At 48.7% G+C, this 18,088-nt stretch overlaps 8 non-coding genes across 8 annotated transcripts; all 8 read right to left on the bottom strand.

Annotated features, from left to right (window-relative positions):
• Window positions 1-1,983: 1,983 nt before the first annotated feature.
• On the bottom strand, window positions 1,984-2,095 carry TRNAL-CAA (transfer RNA leucine (anticodon CAA)). The gene is made up of 2 exons: window positions 2,058-2,095; window positions 1,984-2,029 (listed from the first exon to the last, which is right to left on the bottom strand). It is a non-coding gene; the product is annotated as a tRNA-Leu (tRNA).
• Window positions 2,096-2,401: 306 nt separating this feature from the next.
• Window positions 2,402-2,474, bottom strand: TRNAV-CAC (transfer RNA valine (anticodon CAC)). The gene has a single exon. It is a non-coding gene; the product is annotated as a tRNA-Val (tRNA).
• Window positions 2,475-2,862: 388 nt separating this feature from the next.
• Window positions 2,863-2,934, bottom strand: TRNAP-AGG (transfer RNA proline (anticodon AGG)). The gene has a single exon. It is a non-coding gene; the product is annotated as a tRNA-Pro (tRNA).
• A 3,040-nt stretch (window positions 2,935-5,974) lies between these two features.
• TRNAV-CAC (transfer RNA valine (anticodon CAC)) lies at window positions 5,975-6,047 on the bottom strand. Its single transcript has one exon. It is a non-coding gene; the product is annotated as a tRNA-Val (tRNA).
• A 388-nt stretch (window positions 6,048-6,435) lies between these two features.
• TRNAP-AGG (transfer RNA proline (anticodon AGG)) lies at window positions 6,436-6,507 on the bottom strand. Its single transcript has one exon. It is a non-coding gene; the product is annotated as a tRNA-Pro (tRNA).
• A 6,604-nt stretch (window positions 6,508-13,111) lies between these two features.
• Window positions 13,112-13,184, bottom strand: TRNAV-CAC (transfer RNA valine (anticodon CAC)). The gene has a single exon. It is a non-coding gene; the product is annotated as a tRNA-Val (tRNA).
• A 3,500-nt stretch (window positions 13,185-16,684) lies between these two features.
• On the bottom strand, window positions 16,685-16,757 carry TRNAV-CAC (transfer RNA valine (anticodon CAC)). The gene has a single exon. It is a non-coding gene; the product is annotated as a tRNA-Val (tRNA).
• A 388-nt stretch (window positions 16,758-17,145) lies between these two features.
• Window positions 17,146-17,217, bottom strand: TRNAP-AGG (transfer RNA proline (anticodon AGG)). Its single transcript has one exon. It is a non-coding gene; the product is annotated as a tRNA-Pro (tRNA).
• Window positions 17,218-18,088: the final 871 nt, after the last annotated feature.

Raw genomic sequence — 18,088 nt, forward strand, 5'->3', positions numbered from 1 at the left:
GCACACTCCCAACAACACCCATTGCACGCCCCTTCCAGGGAACGCGCTGCATGCTAAGGGGCCGTATTTACAAGGTGGTGTTAAGCCACAAAAAGTGGCTGAACGCCATCTTGTAAATACCGCGCAGTGCATAGTGCCACCGGGGCGTCACTAAAAGTGATGCTCCGGTGGCGATAGGACCTTGTAAGTCTGGCACTTTATTTGCTCAAGGTGTGTGTTCTTGGTGAGGGCAGGAAAGCTATTTTCGCTCTCGTACCTTCCTTCCTTGGCTGGCTTGAATGCTGTAGGCTCAGGCTTCATTGCAAAGGTCAAACAGTGAGCAACTGACTGCTGTAAGCTGGCGCAACTCCTCTTGGTGAGCTGTGACAGATGCCCCAGGAGCGTAGTACCTCACAATGGTGAGGGATAGACACAGTCTCTTTTATCTCAGCTTGCCTGTCAGGTGAGGCAGGAAATGCAAATACTGTGAAAAAGCCCAGCGACTCCAACCAGGGACCTTTCGCATGTGAGGTGCGCATGATAACCACTACACTACACAAACAGACACACTTGCCGGCTTGCTTCATGTGGCTATGCATTGTACTGGAACCACCACACTATGGAAACAGACACACCTGCTTGCTTTATGTGGCTATGCATTGGACTGGGATGCAAGGATGAGGGCCAATGTTCATGACGCTCAAAGCTGAGCCTTCCGGAACACGATCTCTTCCCTTGGAAGAAAGGAACTGGGATCACTTTCATTCCAAGAGGTGATTTCAGAACTGGACCCGAAATTACCATGGAGAAGCACTGTGCATTTAATGTTCCTACGAGCACTGCTGCTCCAGCACAGAAAAGCAGTTGCAAAGAAATTTCGCATACCTTCATGATGCTGAACCGTCTTGACGCCAGTATAAAGCATGTATTGCATTGCAACATGACATCTTACAAGAGTGAAAAGCATAAATACTCCTGTTTAAAACACAGACTGAACCTATAAAGGTAGGGGTTTTTCTGGGATTTGAACCGAGGTCCTCTCACACCTGAAGCGAGAATCATACCCCTATACCAACTAGACTGCCGCTGCATAGTCATTTGAAACATCTTCTGAAGCGTCTTTCCGAAAAGCAGGGCCATTTGGAGGCTCTCTCTCTCTAAGCGTGCCATAGCAATTGATGTTTTCTGTCAAGGATTTTTTGTTTGTCTCTAGCAAGGCAAGAGGTAGTCAAAATGCCCTGTGCCAGTGAGCTGAACTAGGGCACTGATGTGAAAAGCAGACCCTTTCTGGTAGTTGTAACCCGCTGCAAGTCATGGACCCTTGCACCTTAGACTTCCCAACCAGAAGCACTGAAGGGCCTGCTAGCTCTTGAGCCAGAGGAGCATGCCTCTTGGATTCAAGCACACTTGCTCGATCAGCGCTCGATCAGGCGAGATTTATATTAGTGGCTCATAGGCCTGAAACACTCACCTGGGAGACGCAGGGTGGCTGATTTCCCGGAATGGCCCTTGATGGGGAAATCACCTCCTTTCCCCCGCCTCATTTCAGAATTGTGTGCTAGTCGCAAGACAGTGTTCAGGGGTTCATGGGTACTGCCTACTCCCAGCTGCCTCTCTGTCTTCTTCATGTAAATTGCAAGTCACGAGGAGGCACCATTGCCAATATGCTCCGCCCACCTAACCAAGAAACCTAGTTTGAGCTTGTCTGCCTGTGTTGTTGCAGGGGCAGTGTCTTCTTTGCCCAAAAGGTGGCAGGAGAGCCTCACTTCAAACGATAGAATCAACTGCTTAAGTAGAAACCAGCATTGTAGTTACTGTCATAAAGTGCAGCTCTAACAGAAGGTGTGCCTGAGACGCCCCTTCCAGTAATACACAGAATTTTGATTAAGGGCCCAGCCGATGGGTTGGTGGATTTCTCCTCACATGCCACAGCAGCTTCCAAAGATAGTGGTGTGAGGAGCTGGCTCTGCAAGCAGAGCAAGATTTAAGGGAAGAAAATACACCTGTCAGAAGTGGGATTTGAACCCACGCCTCCATGAAGAGACCAGAAGGCTCAGCTTCACTGAAGATCAAGCTCTCTTGAGTCTGGCGCCTTAGACCACTCGGCCATCCTGACAGCCAAAACAGTATGCAGGTCGGACTCTTCAGTCTGCACTTGTTGATTTTGCCGCTTGCAATGTTCCTATCAAAGTCACAGCTTTAAAGGCCCCACAATATAACATGGCCAAGAAAAAAAAAAAAAACAGAACAAGAAACAATGCACATGCACGACCACCGAGGGATGCAGATAACTTTTTAGCGTCCTGCAATAGTAAAGCACGTTTTACACAGGTCACAAGTTTTTAAAGGTCATTTCTGTCTAAGTGTGCATTGAGAGAGACTGAGGTTTTAGGGAGCAAACACAAAAGCTACTGCTGCCAAGTGTTTCTGCCCGGTCTCGAACCGGGGACCTTTCGCGTGTGAGGCGAACGTGATAACCACTACACTACAGAAACAAGCTTGCTGGTTTGACTGAAGGAGCACAGTTCCCCTCATATGTTTGCACGATTTCCTCTATACTTTATCAGCAGTTGCTCGGAATGCGAGGGGTAAGTGTGAAAATTGCAGCGGTGTCAGCCAGCATGCATACACTCAGACGTCCTGAAAAATCCCACAGCTGCGGGCAGAGACAGACAAATATCTGATGCCTAAATGCCAGGAAGGATAGCCTGTGAAATCATCACACAGGGCGCACTGAGAGCAAGCAGGAAGGAAGCCAAGGCATTGTAATCAATTTTTCGCCTGAGGCAAAAAATATGTTTTGCGCAACAGTGCTTCGAGTGGAATGAGAAATGTTGAGGGGTTGTGTATTTTGAGCAGGATTTGATTGTTTTCCGCTAAAATGGGCTCGTCCAGGATTTGAACCTGGGACCTCTCGCACCCTAAGCGAGAATCATACCCCTAGACCAACGAGCCTGGGCACAGAAATGCAACGGCTCCGACCCTGCTCGGAGGGTTGGTGACAGAGAGTGGGAGACTACATCCCAAAGCAAGAAACTGCACATGGTGCTCTCTTCTGCAGTACGACTAGAGTCATTTGCATGGTCTTCATCGAACATGACATAAAAAGCCTCTATCCTTTAGACATTTTGGCCCAGATTTACAAGAAAATGACTAAGCGCGACGCTGTGCCAAATTTGCAAGCCCCACGCGCCGTCATTTTCAAAATGCAGGGAAGCGCCGTATTTAGTAGAATACAGCGCACCCCTGTGCTTCCCCCTGCGCCAGCTCTAAATTAGCTGCTGAGCGCCAACGCAGCCGTTCTTGCACCATGGTACAAGGATGACTGCGTTGAGGGGGAAAATGTTTTTGTGCAGGAAGGGACACCTTCCTGCCCAAAAAAAAAATCTTCAATGCTGATTTGCTCTTACTTCTATGTGTGCTGCAGAATGCATCACACATAGAAAGAGCAAAAACAAGGAGAAATGAAAACATTTCTCCTCAGTGCGCCACTCTAACGACACCCCTGGGATGGCGTTGGATTTTGGTGCTGACGCAGATTTACGCCAACTCCTAAATCTGGAGCAGCATCAAAATGCTATGGTGTTGCTGTGGCACACTCCCAACAACACCCATTGCACGCCCCTTCCAGGGAACGCGCTGCGTGCTAAGGGGCCGTATTTACAAGGTGGTGTTAAGCCACAAAAAGTGGCTGAACGCCATCTTGTAAATACCGCGCAGTGCATAGTGCCACCGGGGCGTCACTAAAAGTGATGCTCCGGTGGCGATAGGGCCTTGTAAGTCTGGCACTTTATTTGCTCAAGGTGTGTGTTCTTGGTGAGGGCAGGAAATCTATTTTCGCTCTCGTACCTTCCTTCCTTGGCTGGCTTGAATGCTGTAGGCTCAGGCTTCATTGCAAAGGTCAAACAGTGAGCAACTGACTGCCGTAAGCTGGCGCAACTCCTCTTGGTGAGCTGTGACAGATGCCCCAGGAGCGTAGTACCTCACGATGGTGAGGGATAGACACAGTCTCTTTTATCTCAGCTTGCCTGTCAGGTGAGGCAGGAAATGCAAATACTGTGAAAAAGCCCAGCGACTCGAACCAGGGACCTTTCGCATGTGAGGTGCGCATGATAACCACTACACTAGACAAACAGACACACTTGCCGGCTTGCTTCATGTGGCTATGCATTGTACTGGAACCACCACACTATGGAAACAGACACACCTGCTTGCTTTATGTGGCTATGCATTGGACTGGGATGCAAGGATGAGGGCCAATGTTCATGACGCTCAAAGCTGAGCCTTCCGGAACACGATCTCTTCCCTTGGAAGAAAGGAACTGGGATCACTTTCATTCCAAGAGGTGATGTCAGAACTGGACCCGAAATTACCATGGAGAAGCACTGTGCATTTAATGTTCCTACGAGCACTGCTGCTCCAGCACAGAAAAGCAGTTGCAAAGAAATCTCGCATACCTTCATGATGCTGAACCGTCTCAATGCCAGTATAAAGCATGTATTGCATTGCAACATGACATCTTACAAGAGTGAAAAGCAGAAATACTCCTGTTTAAAACACAGACTGAACCTATAAAGGTAGGGGTTTGTCTGGGATTAGAACCAAGGTCCTCTCACACCCGAAGCGAGAATCATACCCCTATACCAACTAGACTGCCGCTGCATAGTCATTTGAAACATCTTCTGAAGCGTCTTTCCGAAAAGCAGGGCCATTTGGAGGCTCTCTCTCTCTAAGCGTGCCATAGCAATTGATGTTTTCTGTCAAGGATTTTTTGTTTGTCTCTAGCAAGGCAAGAGGTAGTCAAAATGCCCTGTGCCAGTGAGCTGAACTAGGGCACTGATGTGAAAAGCAGACCCTTTCTGGTAGTTGTAACCCGCTGCAAGTCATGGACCCTTGCACCTTAGACTTCCCAACCAGAAGCACTGAAGGGCCTTTTAGCTCTTGAGCCAGAGGAGCATGCCTCTTGGATTCAAGCACACGTGCTCGATCAGCGCTCGATCAGGTGAGATTTATATTAGTGGCTCATAGGCCTGAAACACTTACCTGGGAGACGCAGGGTGGCTGATTTCCCGGAATGGCCCTTGATGGGGAAATCACCTCCTTTCCCCCGCCTCATTTCAGAATTGTGTGCTAGTCGCAAGACAGTGTTCAGGGGTTCATGGGTACTGCCTACTCCCAGCTGCCTCTCTGTCTTCTTCATGTAAATTGCAAGTCACGAGGAGGCACCATTGCCAATATGCTCCGCCCACCTAACCAAGAAACCTAGTTTGAGCTTGTCTGCCTGTGTTGTTGCAGGGGCAGTGTCTTCTTTGCCCAAAAGGTGGCAGGAGAGCCTCACTTCAAACGATAGAATCAACTGCTTAAGTAGAAACCAGCATGGTAGTTACTGTCTAAAAGTGCAGCTCTAACAGAAGGTGTGCCTGAGACGCCCCTTCCAGTAATACACAGAATTTTGATTGAGGGCCCAGCCGATGGGTTGGTGGATTTCTCCTCACATGCCACAGCAGCTTCCAAAGATAGTGGTGTGAGGAGCTGGCTCTGCAAGCAGAGCAAGATTTAAGGGAAGAAAATACACCTGTCAGAAGTGGGATTTTAACCAACGCCTCCATGAAGAGACCAGAAGGCTCAGCTTCACTGAAGATCAAGCTCTCTTGAGTCTAGCGCCTTAGACCACTCGGCCATCCTGACAGCCAAAGCAGTGTGCAGGTCGGACTCTTCAGTCTGCACTTGTTGATTTTGCCGCTTGCAATGTTCCTATCAAAGTCACAGCTTTAAAGGCCCCACAATATAACATGGCCAAGAAAAAAAAAAAAAAACAGAACAAGAAACAATGCACATGCACGACCACCGAGGGATGCAGATAACTTTTTAGCGTCCTGCAATAGTAAAGCACGTTTTACACAGGTCACAAGTTTTTAAAGGTCATTTCTGTCTAAGTGTGCATTGAGAGAGACTGAGGTTTTAGGGAGCAAACACAAAAGCTGCCGCTGCCAAGTGTTTCTGCCCGTTCTCGAACCGGGGACCTTTCGCGTGTGAGGCGAACGTGATAACCACTACACTACAGAAACAAGCTTGCTGGTTTGACTGAAGGAGCACAGTTCCCCTCATATGTTTGCACGATTTCCTCTATACTTTATCAGCAGTTGCTCGGAATGCGAGGGGTAAGTGTGAAAATTGCAGCGGTGTCAGCCAGCATGCATACACTCAGACGTCCTGAAAAATCCCACAGCTGCGGGCAGAGACAGACAAATATCTGATGCCTAAATGCCAGGAAGGAGAGCCTGTGAAATCATCACACAGGGCGCACTGAGAGCAAGCAGGAAGGAAGCCAAGGCATTGTAATCCATTTTTCGCCTGAGGCAAAAAATATGTTTTTCGCAACAATGCTTCGAGTGGAATGAGAAATGTTGAGGGGTTGTGTATTTTGAGCAGGATTTGATTGTTTTCCGCTAAAATGGGCTCGTCTGGGATTTGAACCCGGGACCTCTCGCACCCTAAGCGAGAATCATACCCCTAGACCAACGAGCCTGGACACAGAAACGCAACGGCTCCGACCCTGCTCGGAGAGTTGGTGACAGAGAGTGGGAGACTACATCCCAAAGCAAGAAACTGCACATGGTGCTCTCTTCTGCAGTACGACTAGAGTCATTTGCATGGTCTTCATCGAACATGACATAAAAAGCCTCTATCCTTTAGACATTTTGGCCCAGATTTACAAGAAAATGACTAAGCGCGACGCTGTGCCAAATTTGCAAGCCCCACGCGCCGTCATTTTCAAAATGCAGGGAAGCGCCGTATTTAGTAGAATACAGCGCACCCCTGTGCTTCCCCCTGCGCCAGCTCTAAATTAGCTGCTGAGCGCCAACGCAGCCGTTCTTGCACCATGGTACAAGGATGACTGCGTTGAGGGGGAAATTGTTTTTGTGCAGGAAGGGACACCTTCCTGCCCAAAAAAAAAATCTTCAATGGTGATTTGCTCTTACTTCTATGTGTGCTGCAGAATGCATCACACATAGAAAGAGCAAAAACAAGGAGAAATTAAAACATTTCTCCTCAGTGCGCCACTCTAACGACACCCCTGGGATGGCGTTGGATTTTGGTGCTGACGCAGATTTACGCCAACTCCTAAATCTGGAGCAGCATCAAAATGCTATGGTGTTGCTGTGGCACACTCCCAACAACACCCATTGCACGCCCCTTCCAGGGAACGCGCTGCGTGCTAAGGGGCCGTATTTACAAGGTGGTGTTAAGCCACAAAAAGTGGCTGAACGCCATCTTGTAAATACCGCGCAGTGCATAGTGCCACCGGGGCGTCACTAAAAGTGATGCTCCGGTGGCGATAGGGCCTTGTAAGTCTGGCACTTTATTTGCTCAAGGTGTGTGTTCTTGGTGAGGGCAGGAAAGCTATTTTCGCTCTCGTACCTTCCTTCCTTGGCTGGCTTGAATGCTGAAGGCTCAGGCTTCATTGCAAAGGTCAAACAGTGAGCAACTGACTGCCGTAAGCTGGCGCAACTCCTCTTGGTGAGCTGTGACAGATGCCCCAGGAGCGTAGTACCTCACGATGGTGAGGGATAGACACAGTCTCTTTTATCTCAGCTTGCCTGTCAGGTGAGGCAGGAAATGCAAATACTGTGAAAAAGCCCAGCGACTCGAACCAGGGACCTTTCGCATGTGAGGTGCGCATGATAACCACTACACTACACAAACAGACACACTTGCCGGCTTGCTTCATGTGGCTATGCATTGTACTGGAACCACCACACTATGGAAACAGACACACCTGCTTGCTTTATGTGGCTATGCATTGGACTGGGATGCAAGGATGAGGGCCAATGTTCATGACGCTCAAAGCTGAGCCTTCCGGAACACGATCTCTTCCCTTGGAAGAAAGGAACTGGGATCACTTTCATTCCAAGAGGTGATTTCAGAACTGGACCCGAAATTACCATGGAGAAGCACTGTGCATTTAATGTTCCTACGAGCACTGCTGCTCCAGCACAGAAAAGCAGTTGCAAAGAAATCTCGCATACCTTCATGATGCTGAACCGTCTCGACGCCAGTATAAAGCATGTATTGCATTGCAACATGACATCTTACAAGAGTGAAAAGCAGAAATACTCCTGTTTAAAACACAGACTGAACCTATAAAGGTAGGGGTTTGTCTGGGATTTGAACCGAGGTCCTCTCACACCCGAAGCGAGAATCATACCCCTATACCAACTACACTGCCGCTGCATAGTCATTTGAAACATCTTCTGAAGCGTCTTTCCGAAAAGCAGGGCCATTTGGAGGCTCTCTCTCTCTAAGCGTGCCATAGCAATTGATGTTTTCTGTCAAGGATTTTTTGTTTGTCTCTAGCAAGGCAAGAGGTAGTCAAAATGCCCTGTGCCAGTGAGCTGAACTAGGGCACTGATGTGAAAAGCAGACCCTTTCTGGTAGTTGTAACCCGCTGCAAGTCATGGACCCTTGCACCTTAGACTTCCCAACCAGAAGCACTGAAGGGCCTGCTAGCTCTTGAGCCAGAGGAGCATGCCTCTTGGATTCAAGCACACTTGCTCGATCAGCGCTCGATCAGGCGAGATTTATATTAGTGGCTCATAGGCCTGAAACACTCACCTGGGAGACGCAGGGTGGCTGATTTCCCGGAATGGCCCTTGATGGGGAAATCACCTCCTTTCCCCCGCCTCATTTCAGAATTGTGTGCTAGTCGCAAGACAGTGTTCAGGGGTTCATGGGTACTGCCTACTCCCAGCTGCCTCTCTGTCTTCTTCATGTAAATTGCAAGTCACGAGGAGGCACCATTGCCAATATGCTCCTCCCACCTAACCAAGAAACCTAGTTTGAGCTTGTCTGCCTGTGTTGTTGCAGGGGCAGTGTCTTCTTTGCCCAAAAGGTGGCAGGAGAGCCTCACTTCAAACGATAGAATCAACTGCTTAAGTAGAAACCAGCATGGTAGTTACTGTCTAAAAGTGCAGCTCTAACAGAAGGTTTGCCTGAGACGCCCCTTCCAGTAATACACAGAATTTTGATTGAGGGCCCAGCCAATGGGTTGGTGGATTTCTCCTCACATGCCACAGCAGCTTCCAAAGATAGTGGTGTGAGGAGCTGGCTCTGCAAGCAGAGCAAGATTTAAGGGAAGAAAATACACCTGTCAGAAGTGGGATTTGAACCCACCCCTCCATGAAGAGACCAGAAGGCTCAGCTTCACTTAAGATCAAGCTCTCTTGAGTCTGGCGCCTTAGACCACTCGGCCATCCTGACAGCCAAAACAGTGTGCAGGTCGGACTCTTCAGTCTGCACTTGTTGATTTTGCCGCTTGCAATTTTCCTATCAAAGTCACAGCTTCAAAGGCCCCACAATATAACATGGCCAAGAAAAAAAACAGAACAAGAAACAATGCACATGCACGACCACCGAGGGATGCAGATAACTTTTTAGCGTCCTGCAATAGTAAAGCACGTTTTACACAGGTCACAAGTTTTTAAAGGTCATTTCTGTCTAAGTGTGCATTGAGAGAGACTGAGGTTTTAGGGAGCAAACACAAAAGCTGCTGCTGCCAAGTGTTTCTGCCCGGTCTCGAACCGGGGACCTTTCGCGTGTGAGGCATACGTGATAACCACTACACTACAGAAACAAGCTTGCTGGTTTGACTGAAGGAGCACAGTTCCCCTCATATGTTTGCACGATTTCCTCTATACTTTATCAGCAGTTGCTCGGAATGCGAGGGGTAAGTGTGAAAATTGCAGTGGTGTCAGCCAGCATGCATACACTCAGACGTCCTGAAAAATCCCACAGCTGCGGGCAGAGACAGACAAATATCTGATGCCTAAATGCCAGGAAGGAGAGCCTGTGAAATCATCACACAGGGCGCACTGAGAGCAAGCAGGAAGGAAGCCAAGGCATTGTAATCCATTTTTCGCCTGAGGCAAAAAATATGTTTTGCGAAACAATGCTTCGAGTGGAATGAGAAATGTTGAGGGGTTGTGTATTTTGAGCAGGATTTGATTGTTTTCCGCTAAAATGGGCTCGTCCGGGATTTGAACCTGGGACCTCTCGCACCCTAAGCAAGAATCATACCCCTAGACCAACGAGCCTGGGCACAGAAATGCAACGGCTCCGACCCTGCTCGGAGGGTTGGTGACAGAGAGTGGGAGACTACATCCCAAAGCAAGAAACTGCACATGGTGCTCTCTTCTGCAGTACGACTAGAGTCATTTGCATGGTCTTCATCGAACATGACATAAAAAGCCTCTATCCTTTAGACATTTTGGCCCAGATTTACAAGAAAATGACTAAGCGCGACGCTGTGCCAAATTTGCAAGCCCCACGCGCCGTCATTTTCAAAATGCAGGGAAGCGCCGTATTTAGTAGAATACAGCGCACCCCTGTGCTTCCCCCTGCGCCAGCTCTAAATTAGCTGCTGAGCGCCAACGCAGCCGTTCTTGCACCATGGTACAAGGATGACTGCGTTGAGGGGGAAATTGTTTTTGTGCAGGAAGGGACACCTTCCTGCCCAAAAAAAAAATCTTCAATGGTGATTTGCTCTTACTTCTATGTGTGCTGCAGAATGCATCACACATAGAAAGAGCAAAAACAAGGAGAAATGAAAACATTTCTCCTCAGTGCGCCACTCTAACGACACCCCTGGGATGGCGTTGGATTTTGGTGCTGACGCAGATTTACGCCAACTCCTAAATCTGGAGCAGCATCAAAATGCTATGGTGTTGCTGTGGCACACTCCCAACAACACCCATTGCACGCCCCTTCCAGGGAACGCGCTGCATGCTAAGGGGCCGTATTTACAAGGTGGTGTTAAGCCACAAAAAGTGGCTGAACGCCATCTTGTAAATACCGCGCAGTGCATAGTGCCACCGGGGCGTCACTAAAAGTGATGCTCCGGTGGCGATAGGGCCTTGTAAGTCTGGCACTTTATTTGCTCAAGGTGTGTGTTCTTGGTGAGGGCAGGAAAGCTATTTTCGCTCTCGTACCTTCCTTCCTTGGCTGGCTTGAATGCTGTAGGCTCAGGCTTCATTGCAAAGGTCAAACAGTGAGCAACTGACTGCCGTAAGCTGGCGCAACTCCTCTTGGTGAGCTGTGACAGATGCCCCAGGAGCGTAGTACCTCACGATGGTGAGGGATAGACACAGTCTCTTTTATCTCAGCTTGCCTGTCAGGTGAGGCAGGAAATGCAAATACTGTGAAAAAGCCCAGCGACTCGAACCAGGGACCTTTCGCATGTGAGGTGCGCATGATAACCACTACACTAGACAAACAGACACACTTGCCGGCTTGCTTCATGTGGCTATGCATTGTACTGGAACCACCACACTATGGAAACAGACACACCTGCTTGCTTTATGTGGCTATGCATTGTACTGGGATGCAAGGATGAGGGCCAATGTTCATGACGCTCAAAGCTGAGCCTTCCGGAACACGATCTCTTCCCTTGGAAGAAAGGAACTGGGATCACTTTCATTCCAAGAGGTGATTTCAGAACTGGACCCGAAATTACCATGGAGAAGCACTGTGCATTTAATGTTCCTACGAGCACTGCTGCTCCAGCACAGAAAAGCAGTTGCAAAGAAATCTCGCATACCTTCATGATGCTGAACCGTCTCGACGCCAGTATAAAGCATGTATTGCATTGCAACATGACATCTTACAAGAGTGAAAAGCAGAAATACTCCTGTTTAAAACAAAGACTGAACCTATAAAGGTAGGGGTTTGTCTGGGATTTGAACCGAGGTCCTCTCACACCCGAAGCGAGAATCATACCCCTATACCAACTAGACTGCCGCTGCATAGTCATTTGAAACATCTTCTGAAGCGTCTTTCCGAAAAGCAGGGCCATTTGGAGGCTCTCTCTCCCTAAGCGTGCCATAGCAATTGATGTTTTCTGTCAAGGATTTTTTGTTTGTCTCTAGCAAGGCAAGAGGTAGTCAAAATGCCCTGTGCCAGTGAGCTGAACTAGGGAACTGATGTGAAAAGCAGACCCTTTCTGGTAGTTGTAACCCGCTGCAAGTCATGGACCGTTGCACCTTAGACTTCCCAACCAGAAGCACTGAAGGGCCTGCTAGCTCTTGAGCCAAAGGAGCATGCCTCTTGGATTCAAGCACACTTGCTCGATCAGCGCTCGATCAGGCGAGATTTATATTAGTGGCTCATAGGCCTGAAACACTCACCTGGGAGACGCAGGGTGGCTGATTTCCCGGAATGGCCCTTGATGGGGAAATCACCTCCTTTCCCCCGCCTCATTTCAGAATTGTGTGCTAGTCGCAAGACAGTGTTCAGGGGTTCATGGGTACTGCCTACTCCCAGCTGCCTCTCTGTCTTCTTCATGTAAATTGCAAGTCACGAGGAGGCACCATTGCCAATATGCTCCGCCCACCTAACCAAGAAACCTAGTTTGAGCTTGTCTGCCTGTGTTGTTGCAGGGGCAGTGTCTTCTTTGCCCAAAAGGTGGCAGGAGAGCCTCACTTCAAACGATAGAATCAACTGCTTAAGTAGAAACCAGCATGGTAGTTACTGTCATAAAGTGCAGCTCTAACAGAAGGTGTGCCTGAGACGCCCCTTCCAGTAATACACAGAATTTTGATTGAGGGCCCAGCTGATGGGTTGGTGGATTTCTCCTCACATGCCACAGCAGCTTCCAAAGATAGTGGTGTGAGGAGCTGGCTCTGCAAGCAGAGCAAGATTTAAGGGAAGAAAATACACCTGTGAGAAGTGGGATTTGAACCCACGCCTCCATGAAGAGACCAGAAGGCTCAGCTTCACTGAAGATCAAGCTCTCTTGAGTCTGGCGCCTTAGACCACTCGGCCATCCTGACAGCCAAAACAGTGTGCAGGTCGGACTCTTCAGTCTGCACTTGTTGATTTTGCCGCTTGCAATGTTCCTATCAAAGTCACAGCTTTAAAGGCCCCACAATATAACATGGCCAAGAAAAAAAAAAAAACAGAACAAGAAACAATGCACATGCACGACCACCGAGGGATGCAGATAACTTTTTAGCGTCCTGCAATAGTAAAGCACGTTTTACACAGGTCACAAGTTTTTAAAGGTCATTTCAGTCTAAGTGTGCATTGAGAGAGACTGAGGTTTTAGGGAGCAAACACAAAAGCTGCTGCTGCCAAGTGTTTCTGCCCGGTCTCGAACCGGGGACCTTTCGCGTGTGAGGCGAACGTGATAACCACTACACTACAGAAACAAGCTTGCTGTTTTGACTGAAGGAGCACAGTTCCCCTCATATGTTTGCACGATTTCCTCTATACTTTATCAGCAGTTGCTCGGAATGCGAGGGGTAAGTGTGAAAATTGCAGCGGTGTCAGCCAGCATGCATACACTCAGACGTCCTGAAAAATCCCACAGCTGCGGGCAGAGACAGACAAATATCTGATGCCTAAATGCCAGGAAGGAGAGCCTGTGAAATCATCACACAGGGCGCACTGAGAGCAAGCAGGAAGGAAGCCAAGGCATTGTAATCCATTTTTCGCCTGAGGCAAAAAATATGTTTTGCGCAACAATGCTTCGAGTGGAATGAGAAATGTTGAGGGGTTGTGTATTTTGAGCAGGATTTGATTGTTTTCCGATAAAATGGGCTTGTCCGGGATTTGAACCTGGGACCTCTCGCAACCCTAAGCGAGAATCATACCCCTAGACCAACGAGCCTGGGCACAGAAATGCAACAGCTCCGACCCTGCTCGGAGGTTTGGTGACAGAGAGTGGGAGACTACATCCCAAAGCAAGAAACTGCAGATGGTGCTCTCTTCTGCAGTACGACTAGAGTCATTTGCATGGTCTTCATCGAACATGACATAAAAAGCCTCTATCCTTTAGACATTTTGGCCCAGATTTACAAGAAAATGACTAAGCGCGACGCTGTGCCAAATTTGCAAGCCCCACGCGCCGTCATTTTCAAAATGCAGGGAAGCGCCGTATTTAGTAGAATACAGCGCACCCCTGTGCTTCCCCCTGCGCCAGCTCTAAATTAGCTGCTGAGCGCCAACGCAGCCGTTCTTGCACCATGGTACAAGGATGACTGCGTTGAGGGGGAAATTGTTTTTGTGCAGGAAGGGACACCTTCCTGCCCAAAAAAAAAATCTTCAATGGTGATTTGCTCTTACTTCTATGTGTGCTGCAGAATGCATCACACATAGAAAGAGCAAAAACAAGGAGAAATGAAAACATTTCTCCTCAGTGCGCCACTCTAACGACACCCCTGGGATGGCGTTGGATTTTGGTGCTGACGCAGATTTACGCCAACTCCTAAATCTGGAGCAGCATCAAAATGCTATGGTGTTGCTGTGGCACACTCCCAACAACACCCATTGCACGCCCCTTCCAGGGAACGCGCTGCGTGCTAAGGGGCCGTATTTACAAGGTGGTGTTAAGCCACAAAAAGTGGCTGAACGCCATCTTGTAAATACCGCGCAGTGCATAGTGCCACCGGGGCGTCACTAAAAGTGATGCTCCGGTGGCGATAGGGCCTTGTAAGTCTGGCACTTTATTTGCTCAAGGTGTGTGTTCTTGGTGAGGGCAGGAAAGCTATTTTTGCTCTCGTACCTTCCTTCCTTGGCTAGCTTGAATGCTGTAGGCTCAGGCTTCATTGCAAAGGTCAAACAGTGAGCAACTGACTGCCGTAAGCTGGCGCAACTCCTCTTGGTGAGCTGTGACAGATGCCCCAGGAGCGTAGTACCTCACGATGGTGAGGGATATACACAGTCTCTTTTATCTCAGCTTGCCTGTCAGGTGAGGCAGGAAATGCAAATACTGTGAAAAAGCCCAGCGACTCGAACCAGGGACCTTTCGCATGTGAGGTGCGCATGATAACCACTACACTACACAAACAGACACACTTGCCGGCTTGCTTCATGTGGCTATGCATTGTACTGGAACCACCACACTATGGAAACAGACACACCTGCTTGCTTTATGTGGCTATGCATTGGACTGGGATGCAAGGATGAGGGCCAATGTTCATGACGCTCAAAGCTGAGCCTTCCGGAACACGATCTCTTCTCTTGGAAGAAAGGAACTGGGATCACTTTCATTCCAAGAGGTGATTTCAGAACTGGACCCGAAATTACCATGGAGAAGCACTGTGCATTTAATGTTCCTACGAGCACTGCTGCTCCAGCACAGAAAAGCAGTTGCAAAGAAATCTTGCATACCTTCATGATGCTGAACCGTCTCGACGCCAGTATAAAGCATGTATTGAATTGCAACATGACATCTTACAAGAGTGAAAAGCATAAATACTCCTGTTTAAAACACAGACTGAACCTATAAAGGTAGGGGTTTGTCTGGGATTTGAACCGAGGTCCTCTCACACCCGAAGCGAGAATCATACCCCTATACCAACTAGACTGCAGCTGCATAGTCATTTGAAACATCTTCTGAAGCGTCTTTCCGAAAAGCAGCGCCATTTGGAGGCTCTCTCTCTCTAAGCGTGCCATGGCAATTGATGTTTTCTGTCAAGGATTTTTTGTTTGTCTCTAGCAAGGCAAGAGGTAGTCAAAATGCCCTGTGCCAGTGAGCTGAACTAGGGCACTGATGTGAAAAGCAGACCCTTTCTGGTAGTTGTAACCCGCTGCAAGTCATGGACCCTTGCACCTTAGACTTCCCAACCAGAAGCACTGAAGGGCCTGCTAGCTCTTGAGCCAGAGGAGCATGCCTCTTGGATTCAAGCACACTTGCTCGATCAGGCTCGATCAGGCGAGATTTATATTAGTGGCTCATAGGCCTGAAACACTCACCTGGGAGACGCAGGGTGGCTGATTTCCCGGAATGGCCCTTGATGGGGAAATCACCTCCTTTCCCCCGCCTCATTTCAGAATTGTGTGCTAGTCGCAAGACAGTGTTCAGGGGTTCATGGGTACTGCCTACTCCCAGCTGCCTCTCTGTCTTCTTCATGTAAATTGCAAGTCACGAGGAGGCACCATTGCCAATATGCTCCGCCCACCTAACCAAGAAACCTAGTTTGAGCTTGTCTGCCTGTGTTGTTGCAGGGGCAGTGTCTTCTTTGCCCAAAAGGTGGCAGGAGAGCCTCACTTCAAACGATAGAATCAACTGCTTAAGTAGAAACCAGCATGGTAGTTACTGTCTAAAAGTGCAGCTCTAACAGAAGGTGTGCCTGAGACGCCCCTTCCAGTAATACACAGAATTTTGATTGAGGGCCCAGCTGATGGGTTGGTGGATTTCTCCTCACATGCCACAGCAGCTTCCAAAGATAGTGGTGTGAGGAGCTGGCTCTGCAAGCAGAGCAAGATTTAAGGGAAGAAAATACACCTGTGAGAAGTGGGATTTGAACCCACGCCTCCATGAAGAGACCAGAAGGCTCAGCTTCACTGAAGATCAAGCTCTCTTGAGTCTGGCGCCTTAGACCACTCGGCCATCCTGACAGCCAAAACAGTGTGCAGGTCGGACTCTTCAGTCTGCACTTGTTGATTTTGCCGCTTGCAATGTTCCTATCAAAGTCACAGCTTTAAAGGCCCCACAATATAACATGGCCAAGAAAAAAAAAAAAAAACAGAACAAGAAACAATGCACATGCACGACCACCGAGGGATGCAGATAACTTTTTAGCGTCCTGCAATAGTAAAGCACGTTTTACACAGGTCACAAGTTTTTAAAGGTCATTTCTGTCTAAGTGTGCATTGAGAGAGACTGAGGTTTTAGGGAGCAAACACAAAAGCTGCTGCTGCCAAGTGTTTCTGCCCGGTCTCGAACCGGGGACCTTTCGCGTGTGAGGCGAACGTGATAACCACTACACTACAGAAACAAGCTTGCGGGTTGGTCTGAAGGAGCACAGTTCCCCTCATATGTTTGCACGATTTCCTCTATACTTTATCAGCAGTTGCTCGGAATGCGAGGGGTAAGTGTGAAAATTGCAGCGGTGTCAGCCAGCATGCATACACTCAGACGTCCTGAAAAATCCCACAGCTGCGGGCAGAGACAGACAAATATCTGATGCCTAAATGCCAGGAAGGAGAGCCTGTGAAATCATCACACAGGGCGCACTGAGAGCAAGCAGGAAGGAAGCCAAGGCATTGTAATCCATTTTTCGCCTGAGGCAAAAAATATGTTTTGCGCAACAATGCTTCGAGTGGAATGAGAAATGTTGAGGGGTTGTGTATTTTGAGCAGGATTTGATTGTTTTCCGCAAAAATGGGCTCGTCCGGGATTTGAACCCGGGACCTCTCGCACCCTAAGCGAGAATCATACCCCTAGACCAACGAGCCTGGGGACAGAAACGCAACGGCTCCGACCCTGCTCGGAGGGTTGGTGACAGAGAGTGGGAGACTACATCCCAAAGCAAGAAACTGCACATGGTGCTCTCTTCTGCAGTACGACTAGAGTCATTTGCATGGTCTTCATCGAACATGACATAAAAAGCCTCTATCCTTTAGACATTTTGGCCCAGATTTACAAGAAAATGACTAAGCGCGACGCTGTGCCAAATTTGCAAGCCCCACGCGCCGTCATTTTCAAAATGCAGGGAAGCGCCGTATTTAGTAGAATACAGCGCACCCCTGTGCTTCCCCCTGCGCCAGCTCTAAATTAGCTGCTGAGCGCCAACGCAGCCGTTCTTACACCATGGTACAAGGATGACTGCGTTGAGGGGGAAATTGTTTTTGTGCAGGAAGGGACACCTTCCTGCCCAAAAAAAAAATCTTCAATGGTGATTTGCTCTTACTTCTATGTGTGCTGCAGAATGCATCACACATAGAAAGAGCAAAAACAAGGAGAAATGAAAACATTTCTCCTCAGTGTGCCACTCTAACGACACCCCTGGGATGGCGTTGGATTTTGGCGCTGACGCAGATTTACGCCAACTCCTAAATCTGGAGCAGCATCAAAATGCTATGGTGTTGCTGTGGCACACTCCCAACAACACCCATTGCACGCCCCTTCCAGGGAACGCGCTGCGTGCTAAGGGGCCGTATTTACAAGGTGGTGTTAAGCCACAAAAAGTGGCTGAACGCCATCTTGTAAATACCGCGCAGTGCATAGTGCCACCGGGGCGTCACTAAAAGTGATGCTCCGGTGGCGATAGGGCCTTGTAAGTCTGGCACTTTATTTGCTCAAGGTGTGTGTTCTTGGTGAGGGCAG

The sequence above is a fragment of the Pleurodeles waltl genome, unplaced genomic scaffold (assembly GCF_031143425.1).
Source record: "Pleurodeles waltl isolate 20211129_DDA unplaced genomic scaffold, aPleWal1.hap1.20221129 scaffold_72, whole genome shotgun sequence".
NCBI lineage: Eukaryota > Metazoa > Chordata > Amphibia > Caudata > Salamandridae > Pleurodeles > Pleurodeles waltl.